General features: G+C 38.1%; 1 protein-coding gene across 2 annotated transcripts in view; it reads right to left on the reverse strand.

The window, feature by feature from the left end:
- The window catches only part of MAT2B (methionine adenosyltransferase 2B), a 148,421-nt gene that overhangs the window by 40,452 nt on the left and 90,098 nt on the right, over positions 1–17,871 (reverse strand). Inside the window, exons 10-12 of one of the 2 annotated variants that reach the window (XR_007461405.1) lie at positions 14,518–14,562; positions 13,627–13,679; positions 3,508–3,599 (exon numbers count right to left, since the gene is read on the reverse strand). The gene's annotated coding sequence lies outside the window, so the exon portion shown is untranslated. Of the gene's footprint in view, positions 1–3,507; positions 3,600–13,626; positions 13,680–13,725; positions 14,563–17,871 lie in introns of those variants that run through there. The other variant, XR_007461406.1, reaches the window with a different exon arrangement.

A 17,871-nucleotide genomic window follows, 5' to 3' on the forward strand; every position in this document is an offset into this window, starting at 1 on the left:
GAAAGAAAGAAAGAAAGAAAGAAAGAAAGAAAGAAAGAAAGAAAGAAAAAAGAACAAAAGAAAGAAAGCAAGCAAGCAAGAAAGAAAGAAAAAGAAAATGAAGTTGAGGATAATGCTAAGTAGATAACATGACCACACAGGATTATTTCTGAGCACTTCCTGAATGAATGCTTATAATTCTGCCTAGCATGATGCATGAAACATAACTGGAGATCAATAAACATTAGTTAAATCTAAACCTTGTTTGTATTACTTTAAAAAAAAAAACTAAGGAGAATAAATTGTATGGCAGGTCCTTTATCATTACTGTTAATGATAACAAGCATTTCTGAACATTTCTTTCACTGGCCTATGCAAATCTGTTCAGGACAAGATAAGATAACAACCTAGGCAAATATTTAAAATAAGATATTGCCAAAAAAAAAAAAAAGCAAAAAGAGCACGTAGAGCACAATCTTATATTTTTATCTAGGTAAACACAACTCACACAAAAGAAGATATCTAGGGTGGTCACTTCAGTGCAAATGAGCCACCAAAGCCTAATTCTGACTGGAGATTTTGGATTACCAACCATAATGACTTCAACACTCAGCCCTAAATACCCCATTGTAATTCCTATTGGACCCTAGCTTTGAAAGTATACCCTTGTATGCTCTAATTTTTAATTTGAGAAATTCTTACTTTGAATTTTTTTAACGTTTGTTTATTATTGAGATACAGAGAGAGACAGAACATGAGCATGGGAGGGGCAGAGAGAGGAGTAGACACAGAATCTGAAGCAGGATCCAGGCTATGAGCTGTTAGCACAGAGCCTGACGTGGGGCTCAAATCACAAACCGTGAGATCATGACCTGAGCCGAAGGCGGACGCTTAACCTACTGAGCCACCCAAGCACCCTGAGAATTCTTACTTCAAATCCATACATGAAATTTATCATTGATATTTGCACCATATCATTTCACCACTTGCTTCAGTTTGCACCATAGAAGGTCTTATTCTACAATAAAATATTTCCAGTTAGTGAGGTTTTGAATATTTCCTCTTTTTATCTATATGTTTTCAAAAATTTTGCAACAGCTATACATTACTTTGAGGTAAAAGTAAATTTTTTTTTTTGAGCGTTTATTTATTTTTGAGACAGAGAGAGACAAAGCACGAACGGGGGAGGGTCAGAGAGAGGGAGACACAGAATCTGAAACAGGCTCCAGGCTCTGAGCTGTCAGCACAGAGCCCGAAGCGGGGCTCGAACTCACAGACCGCGAGATCATGACCTGGGCCGAAGTCAGCCGCCTAACCGACTGATCCACCCAGGCGCCCCAATATTTTTAATACAGTAAGACAAAAAAAGGTTAATAAAAACTCAAGTGGAAATATTACTTGATAACATCTCAATAATAACAACTTCTTAGTAAATATAAATAAAATAGAACCTAGGGGCTCCTGAGTGGCTCAGTCATTTGGGCATCTGACTCTTGATTTCAGCTCAGGTCACAATTTCATGATTCATAAAATTGAGTCTCGAGTCACATTCTGCGCTGACAGTGTGGAGCCTGCTTGGGATTCTGTCTCTCACCTTGTCTCTTCCCCTACCTGTTTGTGCTTTATGTCTGTCTCTCTTTTTCTCTCTCAAAAATAAATAAATAAACTTTTAAAAAAAAAGTTGAACTTAAAATTTTAACTAACCAGAATTATTGGGATAGTTAAGGATTGGAACATTCTAATGATTCAGTATAATATTTTTCTGGTTTTTAGTTACACATAAATGAACATCACCTTTGTTCCCTCCCTTCCACCTCTTACCCTAATTCTTCCCTTTTCTACTTCCTTCCCCCAAGAATATAGCATAACTTATTAAGAATTTCCAATATACCATATGCAAGACTTCGTAAATAGCATTTAGAACACTGGGTCTAAAGAAATCCTGAAGGCTTTGTTCTCTCGTAGAAGAGATTTATGTCAGTATTTACTACAAAATAAGGAAATTTCCTTAAAGAATCTGGCAAATATTGTAGGTTGGCTCATGCAATACTTATTCAAATTCCCTTTCCTTTCCTTCTGCTCCTATAAGAACTAGAGAGATACAAACCCACCTTTCCAGATGTCCCTGCAACTAAGGGCATGCATGTGACACATTTATGACCAATGAGAAATAAGTGAATGTCTCCTGGGAATTTCTTGGAACCGCCTATCTGCTAGTTCCTGTCTGGAATGCAAACAATGGTTTGAGTTGAAGCAGACATCTTGGAACATAAGGAAAAAAAGTAAGAGAATCCCAGGGCCTTTGAAGCACATATCCTTGCACCATTCATCTAATACCAGACATCATACACCTCCAGACATATTTATATGAGAAAGAAGAAAACTTCATATGTTTTATGCCTATTACAAGTTCAGCTTTCTGCTATAGACAAAGGCAAGTCCTAACAAATCTGTAGGCCACATCCTAAAGTAACTTTAATGCCTTTAACTAAATCTCTACTACCTTATGTTCCAATATTAGCCACTTTATCTTGATATCACAATTTAGGAAAATACTAATTACTCCATGGTTCTGAAAAATTAAAATTGCTTACCAGGAAAAAAAAAAAGGATCATACTAGGCTTGTTAGACTCAATGTCCAATTAATATATTATACATATGTAAAATAGGGACATGTAAAAGAGGCAAATGAAGTAAAGTCACAAACCTGAGGAATTTCATAAACAGTAATTAGGAAAGTTAACAGTCTTCACATTTTATAAAGTTTTGTAAATTTTTGCACAGTTTATAAGTCCTGTGTTGTTAGCAAACCTTTCTATGTCAACCAACCAACTTTGCCATAATAAAGGTGACTGAGTGTTCAGAATGTGAAAAGGCCACTAAGTCCTAACTCAGAGATTTTTTTCATCTAGTTCATGGCCAGGAGGGGATCTGCATCCCCCCAAATAAGAAGAGTACAAGAGAGATGGAGGCCATGAAAAGGTAATGGGCAGAAGACAATCTTACCAAGATTACATTCCATAAAACAGAATTGGCAACATCTGCTCAATCTACTGTAGATAAACAGTGAACTATTTTCCATCTCATTAACTAAGAGGATGAGATATTAAATAAACCCCAGGGGCCTCATGCTTTGTTATCATGTTTAAGGCTTGGCCCAGACTTGCTGCATTAGCTAATCCTTGTAATGGTTTACAATCTAAAATCCTACATAATTTCTTTCTTTCTCTCTCTCTTCCTCTCTCTCATATGCGCACACGCGCGCACACACACACACACACACACACACACACACACAATTCCCAAATGGCTTAAAACCAAAAGTTCCTTCTTAATCTGACTGTCTAATTACTAGTCACTTAGCTTAAATTATTAACCATGTCTTCAAATGTGATATATGATACCTGTAGGCCTGCAAACAGGATTCTAATAGAATTATCTAATTCTATTAAACTGCAAACAACTGCCCATTAAATATTTATTAGCCAGCTTGTATTCATTGAAGATAGATTGGAGTGTCAGCAAACCTCTAGGTTCCCTCTTCCTGGAGCTCTATCACACACAAGGTTGGACCAAAACAGCCCATCAGGATCGTGCCAATTGATCAACTGCCAATTACCTATTTAATCAAAATCAATGAGAAAAAAAAAAGGTTTAGGAGAACTTACAAGGTATGGTATGGATTTTTTTTTAATACTTGGTTAAATAAGTAAATTGGTTGAAATCTAGCTAACTTGATTGTAAACACTTAAGGTTTATTTTACCATAGGGAAAACTGCTAGCAGTTAAATAATTAGATTTTCTTTTTCAGACTGGTGAATTGTATTTTTAATAAAGGAGTTGAAGAACTGTCAATTTTGGCCACCCAGGAGAGATGATTTTTGAGGCCACGCTTTCAGGCTACAATGCCTTCCTTCTTAAAGCCATATGAAAGATAACCTGACACCTTTGGCAGACAGCACTCCTTCAGATGGTAAGCATGTGGGCAGTTTTAAACAATTAGATTATGCAAGATGGCAAGTGTTCATTCACTAAAAATGCAAGAACCATCTGGATTCTCCCAGAGGATCTGGAGAAAATGAACAAGGAAAGTCACTCCTCTAAACAAACCACTTTCACATGAGTTGTTCAAAACCCCAAGTGTAAATCAATTCTTAATAGCAAATGGCCATAATAAAGAATAAAAAAGAAGGGAAAAATGTCATCTGACTCTTGTTCAACTAACTTTTCAGTAGTCAGAGAAAGACGGGCCAAAGAAAAACAGGAATTGCTGTAGCAAATAATCAGTAGTGATATGTTTTTGCTTCCTGGTTGCTGTAATTAAGGATTCGATGTATAGATTGATTCATACTTAATCAGCCTTATAGGTTGATTTTGAGGAAATACTACTATCCAGAAGCAAAATAATTAAAATAGACATGAAAATCAGCACTAGGAATCTCTAGTCATTTAAACACAAAGCAATGGGGAAGAAAAAATAAATTGCATTATATTCACATACTGGAATAAAGTATTGCAATGCAAATGGACAGACTATATAGCAACATAGAAAATGGATAATTTTGTAGACATCATGTTGAATGAGAAAGCCAGACCAAGAAAAAAAAAGAAAAGAAAGAAAGAAACGAAAAAAATAGCAGATTCTGTATGATTAAATTTACACAAAATTCAAAAACAGGCAACATTAAGCTATGTTTTAAGTAGAATAATAGTTACCTATTGGAGAGGGGAAAAGGGTAGTGATGGGAGAATTTTGGAGTAGCTTTCTATCCTTGATCTACAAGCTAGTTACAAAAATCTAGTCCCTTTGGGAAAAACTTTGCACTTTTCTTAATGTATGTATCCTTTAATAAAAAGTTTATTTTCGAAAAGTAAAGCAACAGAGCAATTTATTTGTGTGGCCTTAGGCAAGTCACTTATCTCTGAACCTCGAAGTTTCCATCATGTGTAAACTAAGCAGTTGGACAAGATAGTCTTCAGATTTCTGCAGATTGCAAAAATGCTTTGATTCTACAAAAGATCATTAGTCTCACAAGGACAAACTGGATCAATAAATCTATACTGATATCAACCTCATTTTGGCAGTCAAATCTTTACTTAAATAGTAAATCTTCAATCTTTACTTAAATAGTAAAAAGCAAGTCTGGGGGCAGCATACCTACATAGAGAATCCTCCCTCTAGATAGGTAGATAGATACATATATAGAGATAGATATTCTCTAAAATAAAATAAAGCTAGATAAAAAGGAAAGATAGGGAACTGTCTCACTGTCAAAAACCCATCCCTCAAGTTTCTTTCAGCTCCTCATTCACGTGTAAATATTTAATCTTTGAGTTGTCTTATCCCAAGAGAGTCCATGGCTCTGAAATCACACAGGACTGAGCCTCACAGGAGTGTAAAAAAAAAAAAAAAATCTACCCAAAAATATGTCCTCAGCGCAACTACCTAAGTACCCAATGTTCCCATCATTAGAGCATCTTCTTTCATTGATCAGCCCTTCACCTCACAGAGAACTGGCCTCTGAAGACATAAGACATACGACACAAGGTTTGTGCACATGGAAGAGGATGGTAGAAATCCAAAGCCTAGTGCATCTCTAGAAAAGAGGATGCTGACATTTGGTACCAAGATGGAATTTTCCGGCAAACTCAGAACCAAAAATCAAGAGAACATTGTAAGGGAATGGGAGCCAGGTATTCTCCCAGTGCTTAATCCCCACATAACACCAACTTAGTCTTGATTCTCCTCATGTCTCCACAAGAAAAATCCACACAATAAGAAAATAAAATTCCACCAATGTCTGCCTTTCCCTAAACAACCATAAGTCAACCAAATAAACTTTTCACTTTTTAAACTATTAATTATATATAGAACACTATAGGAGGACTGCTCAGAATTTCTCTTCCCTCACTAAAGAAACCAGAGCATAGATCTCTCTGCTCATGAATCTCTGTAAGGAAATATTGGCAATTCATTGGGGAATGAGCAAATGTCACTAATTCACAACCAAAATAATGGGCAGGGAAAAAATCTTCATCCCTCATGTATGAAATATTACAACTTTTAAATTCACTAGTAGTGAACTTTTAAATTCTCTAGTAATGAATCTCTTAAAAGGACAGAATAAAGTACAAATCAAGAATTGTTCTTGGAGGAATATTCCCGGATCATGTTGTCAGGAAACAGATAACATGTCATTTCTCCTTAGCTCTCAGGGAGAGTAGAAGTGTCTGGAGAGTATGCAATGAGCAGGTTACCTGCTGCTGTCTTTTACAAATCTTAAACAGAGACCAAAAACAGTTTGGTTGGTTTTTCTTAATAAGGCACATGCATCTCCAGAGAACACATCCTCACCAGGCAAAAAAACTGCCTCTAAATGTCTTTTCATGCCTTCCCAGCTGGGACCAGGGTTTTGTTCTCTCCTTTAAAGGCAAAGGGCTCTGCTACATATCTAGGGAAAGGATGGGGCAGAATTATATTTTCAAGGCATTTGTTAAGGTGTCAGTCTGCTTCTCCAAATTGTAAAAACATAAGCTATTGTGCAAATACTATTTAACTCATGAAAAACGCCACTGACCTAAGCCCGGTATAGAAAGGTCCAGTGATAAAATAGGCTTTTTCCACTCCTACAAGGTGGAAACAAGTTGGGAGAAGAGACAAGAACACAAACAAGGAATAAGAAGAAGAAGAGGGGAACTAGAGCTGTTACTGCATCCAGAATCATTCCATAAAGAATTTATGGCTGCATAGATGCTGAGGCTCACCAAGATGCTACTCATGTGGTCATCCTTTGAGGACTACTGTGCCTGAGATTTCTAGTCTCCCACCCCATATCCATTTTTCTATAATAATACAAGTCTTTTCTCTGTACATGGCTGCCAGGTTAAAGACTACACTTCCCAGCTTTCCCTAAAATTAGATGTGGCATGTGACCAGGTACTAGCCAATGGGAAATATGAGTAGAAGTTACTTGTGCAACTTTCTGGTCACATCCATAAAAAAATAAGACATGTGAAATTCTATTATTCTTTCTGGCTTTCTTCCCACTTGCTGGAATTCAGACATAGTGAAAGCACATGCCAAGCACGAAGAGCGGCAGAAGGTGTTCAGAGGCTGCTGGGTCCCCACATCATGGATCCACTATATAAGTCCTAGATGGCTTACACTCAGCAGCCAAAACCAATATCCTAAAATTCACAACCACCAATTGCTGTTGGTCGGTTCTTCATAATCCTCAGTCCCATTGGAGTGATGATTATTTCTGCTCTGGAGATTACCCAGGCTCCCGTTAAGCATGGATGATCCTCCACTTAACAGCCTGACATAAAGGTAATCTCACCCCATCATTACTACCAAGAGTGTGAGGTTACCACATACAGATGACTTGTAGGGTCATGGTAGTTTGAATCCAGAGCCCTGTCCTAATCAAGGCAAGGCCATGATGAACCAGTTGCAAATCATCCACAGAATCTAGTCAGCAGTGGCTTTAAAACCTCTGATGACAGCTCAATAGCCTTTTTTCTCCAGCTGGGAAATTTTAGAGGTGAGCCTGAGCAGGGTCACCTGAATAGATTGCATCTGCCAAGACTTGGTGGCTAAATAAATGAGTGCATGTGGAATGGAAATTAGGGGGCCAGACCTAAAATAAATTTAACAGATTGCCTCCTCTTTAAGGGCTCCTTTTAATCAGCTGGTTTCATGAGACTTTGCTTTGCAGAGGAGGAGATGTGACTCATGAGCATGCTTGCTAGAGACAGATGCTTGTGGGTTTTGTTGTTTTTTGGTTTTTGTTTTTTAAATTCTCTCATACAGGGATCCATAAGAAATTTGGGTGAGGAGAAAGGCCAATGATAAACATGATTTGAATCAAGGCAGATTTGGGGGGGTAAGATATACAGGATTTTTACAGACTCACAGTTCCTAAAACTATGTTCAAGGACATAAAAATGCGGGCACCTGCGTGGCTCAGTTGGTTGAGCATCTGAGCTCAGCTCAGGTCGTGTTCTCACAGTTCATGAGTTCAAGCCTCACATGGGGCTCTGTGTGGACAGTGTGGAGCCTGTTAGGGAGTCTCTCTCTCCCTCTCTCTTTCTCTGCCACTCCCCCCACCTCAAAATAAATAAATAAACTTAAAAAAAATAAAGAAAGGAAGGATGTAAAAGTAAAAGGTGAATCAGAGTTTTACAAATAGAGGAGCTTAGAGATCACCTAGTTCAACTCCATTTTCCTAAACACTCAACATAGTATATAATACTCAGTTGGCAATTAAATATAATTTTTGTAGTTGTTGAATAAATGATTGCCTGACTAGAAATTAAGAGAGATAAGTGATTCATCCAAGATGAATTACACAAGAAATACCCAGGTGAGCTAAGATGTGTCAATCCCAAGCTCAAGACATTTTCTACACTACTTTCTCTCATTTCTACATAGCATAGTCTCCATTTTTTAAATGAGCCCCAAATTTCATGCACACACTTTCCTTTTCCTGGTGTCTGTATCAGTTAGGATGATTTTAGCTATAGGTAACAGAAAACCTAGCAAAAGTAGCTTCAGTTAGAAGAATATTTTACTTTATAGAAATCCAGAAATGAATTGTCTCAGGGTTGATTTTGATGGGTCAACATCATTGAGAACCTAAGAACTGTCCATCCTTCCAATTTCCCATGCTCATGTGTTGCTTTCATTTGGGGTTCTATTTTTTCATGGTTGCCAAATAGTTGTAGCATTTCTTTTTATCTTCTATGAAAGCTTCCAAGTAAAATAAAAGGGACAAGGGGCATCTGGCTGGCTCAGTCGGTAGAGCACGGGATCTGAGTCGTGAGTTTGAGCACCACATTGGGTATAGAGACTACTTAAAAATAAAATCTTTTTTTAAAAAAGGAGGGATGAGAGTAAAAATGGCTTCCTTCTCACATCACTCTATTAATAAAAAGAAAAATAATTCCCAAAACCTTCAACATACTTCTCTTTATGTTTCACTACCAGAAATGAAACAATTTCTGGCATATTTCACCAACCACTGACAAAAAGAAATGAGATTGTGGTAACTGGCTTAGGCCAATCCTGATTCACCTATGCGAGCTGGGCACATTCTATCCCAAACAAATATATTTGTAAGGAAGAAGACTAAGTGGCTATCTGAAGACATCTATGAGATTCTGGCACATACACAGATTGCTCTGGCAGCTCTACTCAAGACTAAGCCCAAAGGTATTATATCCCAGAAATGTTAGATACAGGAGTATGAATTCAACTTAACAAACATTTGTCAATCACTTTCTATTTACCAGTCTCCCCACAGACCCTGCAACTTAAACAACAGATAGAACTGATACTTTTCTTACCCTCAGGGAGCCCACTATACAAAGGCAGATAAAGACCACTAAATATGTTGTTATAATCCAATACGATGTGTGCTCTTATGGGTAAAGTGCCCACACAAATGGGATAATGAAGACATAACTAGCCCACATACGGATGGTCAGGGAAGGCTTCCAAGAGCAGGTGTCATCAACAGAATAAGTAGAAGCTAGTATGGAGATGTTATGGGACAAGCAGAGTGTGTTCCAGATAGAAGTTTTCAGCATAAGCCAAGTGCAAGAGACAAGTGAGAATATGATGAATCTGAAGGCTGGGGAAAAAAATTCTGTATGACTAAACCACTGAACATAAGGCAGAGGGATCAACTGAGACTAAAGAGGTAAGAGCTGGTATTCGAATTAGTCCTGTTTCAACTTTTTGCCAGTTTGATAAAGGATTCGCCATGACAGTCATAGGTGGAATCACAGGTGTAAAAACAACTAAAAGGCAGCAAGCACAAAGGCGACCTCCCCCGAGGAAATGGATCATGACATTGCTACTTGGTAACTCGAAATTCCCTTTGCCGATTCTGCATCTATTGAGGCTATTACAGACCAGGCTGAAAATAATGTACCAGTTCAGAGTGTGTCAACAGCTCCCCAGCAGAAGGACTAGTGTGGGTAATGAGTGTGCTTTGACAGCCCAAGGTCAGATATTTAACAATATTCCAGAGTTTAAGTATGATACACTGAGCGCTGTTTTAGCTTCTTACTTGAAAGGCTCACAGCTGCTAATATTTACAGAAATAGGAAGCAATTACAGTTCGCTGCCACAGGAGGAACTTAAATAATTTAAGACTCATAATGCCTCTGATTCTTTTCAAGCCATCTTTTCTCCAGAACCAGCTGCTTCTAGCTCTCAGTAAGCCCTCTGTTGAGAAGGCAGAGTCGCCCTGATGCACGGCACTGCTTTTGCTCGCCCAAAAACTCAAGCATACAGCTTTTTGGCATCCACGACATTTCTCCCACATTTGTACTTCATCTCTGGAAAGGGCCCCTTTTCTCACCAGCAATGAAACTCCGCAGCCATCTGCCCGGGCTAATCTGGGTAAACTGGCATGAGCAGAGAGAACCATAATGTAATTTCGCAAATTAAACTAATTTATTTCAGTAGCCATTTTCATGACACGGATGTGGTAGGACAAGAATAGAGAAGAAAGGGGAATGGGGGAGAAATAGAACATGTTGAATGCCAAACAGAAGAAAGTCAAATTTTAAGTGCCTAAAGTTTCCATGTGAACTATCCCAAGAGTCTCTCCTTGCGATTCCATTGTGAATTCAGCTCTTTCCCATCATGGTCAACAACCTGATGAGTGGGATAGGAAAATGTAGACAATTGTAAATTTTTTAATTGAAGTTTAGATTGAAGAGCTTCTAATATCCGCCTATCAAACAATCTTGGCAAGAATTAAAAAATATTGAGATATCTGCTCCCATTATATAGTTTTAAAATATGACCAAGAATGTAACTGGTAAAGTTACTTCACCTGGGGATAAACACTTTTTATGTGAAAGGTGTTCTAGGATCTTTAGCTTCCACAATCCTATATTATCATCACAGCTTTTCTTGGGAGGACACCAGACTAGAAGAGAAAGAACATGTTTCCTGGCATTCAATGTATTAGCTTTTAAATCTCAGTTCTACCCCATTTTGTGCCTCCCAACTCTGAGTTGTTATCCCATGTTTCTGAGCCTCAGTTTCTGTACCTGCAACATGAAGATGATCTTATAAACATGTTTTAATCAGAATTAAATTATGTCTTGGGGCGCCTGGGTGGCGCAGTCGGTTAAGCGTCCGACTTCAGCCAGGTCACGATCTCGCGGTCCGTGAGTTCGAGCCCCGCGTCAGGCTCTGGGCTGATGGCTCGGAGCCTGGAGCCTGTTTCCGATTCTGTGTCTCCCTCTCTCTCTGCCCCTCCCCCGTTCATGCTCTGTCTCTCTCTGTCCCAAAAATAAATAAAAAACGTTGAAAAAAAAAAAATTAAAAAAAGAATTAAATTATGTCAAGTGAAATTACATAGACTAAGAACCTAATAGTGGCTAAGCTATAAAAAGTGTCCAATGAAGCATGGCTCCATCCCTTCTCTCCCAATACCTGCTCTTCCATTTTTCTCATCAGGATAATATATATACCTTTCCAGTGTCTGTAGCATTTGGGAGAAATGCTAGTCAGCTGTCACTTGGAAAATACAAAAAAGAAGCACTTTTTTAATATCAGAAAGGGCCCTGTTATGGGTTGAGTTGTGTTCCCCATAAAATGTGTATGTTAAATTCACCACTCCAGTACCTCACGATGTGACCTTACTTGGAAGTAGAGTCATTGTCAATGTAATTAGTTAATATAAGGTCATACTAGAGTATGGTAGGCCCCTACTCAATACATCTGAAAGAGAACACCATTTAAAGAGACAGGAAGGCCCCAAGGAGACCATCATGTGAAGATGAAGTGATGCAGCAGTGATCTCAGTGATGCAGCAGAAGCCAAGGAATACCAAAGATTGCCAGCAAACCACCAGAAGCTACGAGAAGGACATGGAACCGAGCCTTCCTCATAATCCTCTGGAGGAATCAACCCTGCTGACACTTTGATCTCCAACTTCTAGCCTCCAGAACTGTGAGATAATGAGTTTTTGTCATTTAAGCTGCCCAGTTGGTTGTACCTTGTCACAACAACCCTAGTAAACTAGTACGGACCCATGGCTAAAGTTGTTTTCCACTCAGTGTACACATTAACAGCTTTCACCACTACAACCTTTTTTATAGGTTGTCAATGACTTTAGGTCTTTTGGGCAAACACTCAGTTGTATACTATAAATAATATGGCTGACTTGGACAATTCTGGCTGGCTGAGAACACAAAGATCCTTAGTACACTGCCTCCTTAGTGCCAAAAAGCACTTTGAATAAGAGGTTTTATTGGCTCCGTTGACCTGGTTTTCTGTCCCACTAGGTATCAAGCTCCTTGAAAGCAGAAACTGTGTCTCATTCACCTTCAGATCCCAAAAAGATGTGGAAGGTGCATAACATTTGTTGAACACCTTATTGTTTGCTAAGCACTTAAAACTTAGTTCCGCAAACTGATCTGAGTGCCTGTAATGTGCCAGGCCACATCCTCAAACCAGAAGAGAGGGACATCAACATCCCCATCTTATAAAAGAAGAAATTCAATTCAGAAAATTTAGATAAAAAACAATAGAAAAGAAAATTAAGATGAAAATGGTGAAGGCTCTTTCTTTTTTATTGTATTTTGTAATATGATTTCAAAAAATACAAAATATGAATCCAATGTACATATTCTCCTGGAGCCTGGACTCAGAGAACACAAGAAAGAATGAGAGAGGTCAAAGTGTCAGCTCCCCAGTAAATTTATTGGTGTCATCTGCCCAATAAATTCCCATAACATAAACCATACATTGTAAATAAACCACAGTATGACACAGTTCTGACCCTGAGCAGATGTAAGTAAAATCTAGAATACAGTCATTTCTCAGAAGAAAAGTCTGGCCCAGAAAGACTCATTCCCCTTCTAAATTATTTAATACTTATTAATTGTATCCTGCAAATTAAAATGCTAAATTAAAATCATCCCCTACCTTTTACTCTTCAACACATGAGAGTGCAGCAAATAACTATGCTAAAAACCAAACAGCTGCATCAAATTCATATATGCATGTAGATCAAATCCAGATAGATGGAGAGGTCAATGATAGAAAGATAAATCTATTTATGAATGCAGATATTATAGGAAAATGTTAACTTCCTTCAAAAATCTGAATACTTTCTCTCAAAATGGTGGCATTAAAGGCTAGCATACTTCTCTACCTTTGAAACGTTTCTGGCACAGGTTTTTCTATTATTTTTTTAAGTTTGGTGTTGTGATATCTTGCATATCAAGACATAAGCACAACAAACATATTTGCTGTAGGAGATATGGAACTCAAGGAGCAACCTTGACAACATGCAACCCACCCCCTGCTGGGTTTTCTGATCACAAAGATCCAACCCTTCCTGATAACTCGGGACCACTCTGGACCGGTGAGTACCTGATGGCTATGGTATAAATGTTTGTGCCCCCCGCCCCCAAATTCATATGTTGAAGTCTTAACCCCCAAAGATGGTATTAGGAGGTCAGGATTTTGGAGGTATTTAAACCATGAAGGGTGGAGAACCCATGAATAGGATTAGTGCCTTATAAAATAGGCTCCAGAGAGATCCCTGACCCCTTCTACCATATGATAACACAGCAAGAAGGCACTGACTATAAACCAGGAAGAGGGCTCTCACCAGAATATGACAATGCTGGTGACTTGATCCTGAACTTCCCAGCATCCAGAACTCTGAAAAATAAATTTCTGTTGTTTATAAGCTACCCAATCTCTGTTACCTCGCTAAAACAGCCTAAATGAACTAAAACACTGATAAACCTTTGACAAATGCCCTCGGAGTTTGACATTTCTCTTGCCCATTTCACTGCCTATATGTTGGTTTTTATCTCTTGCAAGCTCCTCATTTAGGGTATTATTCCATGAAGAGGGATGAAGAACCAACTTTACAGGATCCCACAGAAACTCCTAAAACAAAAAGTCCCTCCATACAGAGCCCTTCAACCAAATCAGACACATTAGCTCTTGCCTGCAGAATCCAGATTCACTCTCAAAGAACAAAAAGAAAATCTCACCTCTGAATATTCATGGAGAATTGTTGCTAAATTAGCACCAAACTAGATGTCTAATGATTAACTAGATGCTCTTGATAAAATATCCAATCACAGCCTCACCTGGCAGTTATGCCTTGTTTTAGAGCACCTCTCAGAAGGGATGGCAAAGCATAACCCATTTTAGAAACTACCTTCTTCTCTATAGGAAAACACATGTAAGCAATGAAATTCAATATTTACCCTGGATTCTTTTTCAAAGCAACTGTGAGCTTCTTGAGGAACTATGCATTTTTTATCCTGAACACCTGTCACGAGTTTTGGCACACCACTGGCTTCCAACAGATGTTGGACATGACTGACTGACAGAGAAGGTACTGAGATAAGACTAAGGCTAACATCACAGGTGAGCAAGAGGTATCACAAGTATATCTGTTTGCATATCAATTCCCAAAACTAGTGGAAGTGTTTTTAATGTTTAACTCGAATAAGACTCTAAGAATATGAAAGTAGTGACTTACCAAGCCTGATTCCTTAGTGCCAAGATGTAAGAATCTCAATCATTGCTGCAAAACCCAAGCACAGTTGAAAAGACAACAAAGAAACTTAACACTTAACCATGTCAACAATTAACTTTTTTTTTTGAAACATACAACATGTTTGAATTATTTTCTAGTCACTCAATCCTCTTGCATATTATAAACTTTTGAGTTATGCCAGTATTATAAATAATTCCTGGGCTTTTAAGCTTTTTTAAATACAAAAGAAAAATTACACATGTACTAGCACAGGGAGAAATGACACAGAAAGTCCTCATGACCCAGATTATGCCTACTGCTCTCTGATATTTTTTCTTCCATATCTTTTTCATTCAAGATCATGTATACCTTAGTTCAAAAATGGGAACCTATATACTGTACTGTTTTTAATTTTTTTTTCATTTTTGTTGTCTTTAATGCCTACACTTTTGTTGTTGTTGTTATTGTTGTTGCTGTTGTTGTTTCAGAAAGAGAGCATGAATGGGGGAGAGGGGCAGAGGGAAAGAGAGAGAGAATCTCAAGTAGGATCCACACCTAGCATGGAGCCTGAAATGGGACTTGATGCCACAATCAAGAGATTATAACCTGAGCCAAAATCAAGAGTTAAATTCTTAACTGACTGAGCCATCCAGATGCCCCAATTTTTCTAATGCCTATAGTTTTTAAAATCAGATTAAAATGTTAAGTGATTAGCTAGCAAACATATACTGACAACTACATACCACTTATTTTTCATAAGTAATGAACAACTGCATGATTTGTACATTTCAATACCCCAGTAAAGCTGAGGTAATATAGGCAGAGACTGATCTCGGTTCAGAAATACATCAAAACCTAAAACTCAGGTAGTATACCAGAGCTTGAGAGATTGTCAACAAAATGTTGAAATTTCCAATATACACTGACCCTTAGGTGACTCTGATTAACTGAAACCTTTTACTTACAAGATAAGGAAGAATCTCTATTACCATATCAGCTCAACCAGTTGGGATGTTGACTATTTGACATCAGGGGTAAGAGTGGGGGTGGGGAGAATGAAAGAAAAAATTACACATTCAGACATTGTAGTATATCAGCAGCAGATTCCCAGACATACTACAGCATACAAGCCCATCAATTATATAAACTCCCAGCAAGTTCAAATAAAACAATAAACAAAGAAAAGGTCATCATATAACAGCAAAGCAAGTCAGGGAAAACAACCACCAGTGTCAGGCAATGCTTGATCCAATCTAAGGTGGAAAATATCAGGATAGGCAAAGACTGCTATTGGCTTTAAATCTTCAGGTGGTGCATTCCCTCTGATAACTGCAGTGGCTAGAAAGGCAGCAGTCAAAACCAGTAACCCTGGTGGCCCTTTCAGCCATGGCTCTCCCTCCCCAAATTGGTTTGTCAGTGCATGTATGTAGGCTCAGGAGCCTGGAATTTGGCTAATGGTCTGTGAAACATTAGAATGGGCTCCTAAAAACACAAAAACGCTAAATCTATGATTTACAAATTCTCCATGAGGTCCTCTTTTAGGAGAAAGCAATCTGATCTAAAGCTCAGATCTAGAATGAGTGTCTTTCTCAGGTGACATGGCCCGTCTGAAACCTGCATAAATGATCATGGCATTTGCAGATTTCAGTTCCAAGGACTGGTCTAACCTCTTTGTTAGAAGTGTTTTGACTAGAAAGAATGCACGGCTTTAAAAGTGGAAGTTATCACATATTTAAATATTGAGATAAATAATGTACGCTATTAAAATGATTTTAAGTTGAGGTTGTCAAATTCCTGCTACTAACGTATTTTGAGGGCTTTAACTCAAATCCCTGATACCTCAACTTTTCCTCATTTCCTGTGTATACCTTAGTGATGAAAAGTGATGGGATCATCTCATTCCCTTACTTAAAATCCTTCAATGTCACCAAATCTAAACTTACCATGTTCAAATAGGTTCTTCCTGATCTGGGCAACCCTCCTCAACAACCCTCAATACACAAGGCGCATTCAGCCATATGCTGCTCCTTACAAACATCCACTATGTGCTACATGGCTTCCCGTCTCTTTGACTTCGCACATGCTGCTCATTTACTCAGGTAAAACTTTCCAAACTCCACAACCTTCCCTTTACCCCAACCTGACCATCTTCTACGTAAACCCTCGCTCAGCACTGCTTCAGTAAAACAGAACCACAAAATGGGGCTGGCTTTGGAACTAGCCAACTTTGATTTGCATCCTACTTCTACCATCTAGTAGTTACTTAACTCCCTGTGCCTTTGTTTCCCCATCACCAAGATGTGAAAAGGAATAACACCTAGAGATATTGAGAGGTTAAATAAAGGAATACTTTAATCAGGTAGCTTTCAAAAACACTCAGTGTTCAAAACTATTAGCTATTTTCGCTGTTATCATCATTATCATCATCACTATCCTTTAATACTCCAGTTAAAGCTCTTTTTTTTTTTTTTTGGCAAAAACCCTTTGCCAAACACAACCTCTTCTCACAAACATGTCAATTACTTGTTTTTTCACCCATGAAACTTGACATACAGTAGTCTACCCTTATCTGGGGGGACTACATTCCAAAGCCTCTAGCAGATGACTGAAACCACAGATAGTACCAAAACTTATATATACTATTTTTACCCTATATATACATAACTATGATAAAGTTTAATTTCTAAGTTAGGCACAGTAAGAGGTTGGCAACAATAACTAATAATAAAATTAGTTAGCGACAATAACTATAATAAAGTAGCACAATTATAACAATATACTATAATAAAAGCTATGTGAATATGGGGTCTCTCAAAGTACCTCATTTTACTGTATTCTCCCTTCTTGTGATGATGGGACATGATAAAATGCCTGGGTGATGAGGTGAATGATACAAGCATTGTGATACAGTGTTAGGCTATGATATGCCAGGAGAATCATCTGCTTCCAGACCATGACTGACCACAGGGAACTGAAACCCTGTAAGGAAAACCATGGATGGGGACACGGGTCCTACTGTACTTCTAATGTGGCTCTCAAACTGGATCAAAAGGTTTTTTGCTTTTTTTTTTTTTTTTTTTTTTTTACATATCTGTTCTCTCCCTGAAAGTTTCTCAAGAACAGGAACCACATCTCATTAATCTTGTATTCTCAGTGCCTAGCAGAGCCTGACATACAGGAGATACAAAAATAAATATTAGCTGAATGAATCAATAATTGAATGAGTTCCTAAAAAGCCAAGTGACACCAAATGCTGATCAATCAAATCATGTATAAATGCGTTAGGAAATTGGATATTCAGAGAAATAAGAAAACTTCACGGACTGGGTGAATAATAGAAAGCACATGGATTTAGGA

The sequence above is a fragment of the Panthera uncia genome (assembly GCF_023721935.1).
Source record: "Panthera uncia isolate 11264 chromosome A1 unlocalized genomic scaffold, Puncia_PCG_1.0 HiC_scaffold_17, whole genome shotgun sequence".
NCBI lineage: Eukaryota > Metazoa > Chordata > Mammalia > Carnivora > Felidae > Panthera > Panthera uncia.